The sequence below is a fragment of the Hyperoodon ampullatus genome (assembly GCF_949752795.1).
Source record: "Hyperoodon ampullatus genome assembly, chromosome: 2".
In the NCBI taxonomy this organism is placed as follows: Eukaryota; Metazoa; Chordata; class Mammalia; order Artiodactyla; family Ziphiidae; genus Hyperoodon; species Hyperoodon ampullatus.
Window position 1 is genome coordinate 24,202,734 of NC_136915.1, and position 2,295 is coordinate 24,205,028.

The following is a 2,295-nucleotide window of genomic DNA, read 5'->3' on the forward strand; positions in this document are numbered from 1 at the left end:
TGAAACACGTACACCTACAGATTCAAGAAGCTTAGCAAATCCCAAATAGGATAAACTCAGAGAAACTGATGCCAAGTCATTATAATTAAATGTTCAAAAACTAAAGACAATGAAAAAGTCTTGAAAGCATCCAGAAAGAAACTACTTGTTACTTATAAGTTACATTAGTTTGAATGACAGTGGATATCTCTTTTGAAACCGTGGAGGCTCAGGTTAAGTGGTACAACAGTTTTTCAGGTACAGAGAGAAAAGAACTGTCAACCATGAATTCTATATCTGGTGAAAATATCCTTCAAGAGTTAGGGGAAAGTAAAGACATTTTCAGATGAAGAAAAGCTAAGAGAATTTGTTGCTAGAAAATGTATCCTTAGAGAATGGATTAAAAGAAATTGTCTAAACAGAAAGAATATGGTAGCAGAAGGAGGCTTGGAAATTCAAAAAGGAATGAAGACTATCAGAATGGATAGGGGTAAATAGAATATGCAATCCTTTCTCTCATGAGTTTTCTTACATATTTTGTGAAATAGAATATGCAATCCTTTCTCTCATGAGTTTTCTTACATATTTTGTGGTAGAGGCAAAATTTAAAAACCATCTACTGTGGTATCCAATATCTCTAAGGGGAGTGTTTAAGACTATGATATTTAAAAAGTGTGAAGGGTAAAGGGATCTCAATGGAAGTAAGGTGTTAACACTTAACTCTTAGTGGTAAAACATCAATACCAGTAGAGTACAATAAGTTATGTACATATCTCATAATACTTAGAGCAAACACCAATAAAAATATGATAGACTCAAAACACTAAATAAATCAACATGGAATCCTAAAAAAATGTTCAGGTAATGCACAGGAAGGTAGAAAGATAAAGAGGAATAGGAAACAAAGAAACCAAACAGAAAATAAAAAATAACATCATAGCCCTAAGTGCTAACATAGCACTAATTAAATGTAAATGGGCTAAATACACTAATTAAAAGGCAGAGATTGGCAGAGTAGACCAAAAACAAAATAAAATAAACAATTACCTCAAGAACACATGATCCAACAATATGCTATGTACAAGTAACTCACTTCAAATACAACAACATAGATGGGGTGAAATTACAAGAATGGAAAAAGATACACCATGAAAATGTTGATTAAAGAAGTAGGGGCAGGTGATGGTATATGGTGGTTGGAACTGGCTGTGTGGCCTGTAGGCTGCAGAGCAGCCCTTGTTCCAAGGCCACGCACTGTTCATCACCAGTAATCTGGGCTGTGGCACTCTCATGGAAGCCGGGGACAATACATACCAGTCCTGGGAGATTTGTGCCTGGCCTTGACATAAATTTGACCCAAGGTGCTCATCAAGCACGTTTGTGGTGGCCTACAGCATGGGCCCCTTCATACAATGCTGATACCTTTGCCTGGACTACCTGCTCCCTGTGTCCAACTGCTGTGGCCTCCTAAACATCCTCAGGAAGGTCCTTGTCAACCAGTTGATGGTTTTCCCTGTGCTGGGTCTCTGGTACTTCTTGGAGGGCTGGATGCTGGCTGAGAGCTGCCAGGAGCTGTGGGACAAGTTCTGGGAATTCTTCAAGGCTGACTGGTATGTGAGGCCAGCTGAGCAGCTGGTGAATTTCTATTCATGGCTCCTACCTACCCCCAGTTCTGAGTCACCTACACCAACAGCCTGATACTGGGCTGGGACAGGTACCTCTCCTACCTGAAGTACCAGATCTTAGGCCTTGTGATGCCCCCAGGCTTTGTGGTCCTGTGTACCATGCAGACTGAACTGCCTCACCCCCCAGCATGATGTCAGACAGGGCAAGGCTAACTGCCTCAGCTGACTATCCTCCTGGGCGAGAAGGGGAATGGGCTCCCATGGCAGGCCAGGCCAGGGTCCTGGGCTGAACCCTAGCCTCACACAACTCCTGGGCATCTAGCTGGGCTGCCCCTTCCAAACCCTCTGCCTGGCCTCAGTTTCCTTACCTGGAACAAAACCATGAAGATGGACAGACATCACCCAGCCCTTCTCACCAGAAGCCTCAGTGACTGGTGACTGAGATGTCTCATCCTCAGCACTGGGTCCCAGCCAGTCAGCCAGTTCCAACCCCCAAGTCTTCAACAATGCTGTGGGCAGGGCTCTGGTCTGAGCAGCTGCACTGAACTCCCTCAAGCCCTGGGACTAGGGTAGGGACATCATCCATCCCCCAACAGCAGTGTCCAGCCTGGAGGTGGTTCCCAGAATCTGGAACCTTAGGCAGGGTTTCATCTTTCTCTGGTCACGGACTATAGAGATTCCATTAAATTCT

General features: G+C 43.7%; 1 pseudogene across 1 annotated transcript; it reads left to right on the forward strand.

The window, feature by feature from the left end:
* Nucleotides 1-1,161: 1,161 nt before the first annotated feature.
* Nucleotides 1,162-1,796, forward strand: LOC307063947 (mpv17-like protein 2; annotated as a pseudogene). Its single transcript has one exon. The product of its transcript is annotated as a mpv17-like protein 2 (transcript).
* Nucleotides 1,797-2,295: the final 499 nt, after the last annotated feature.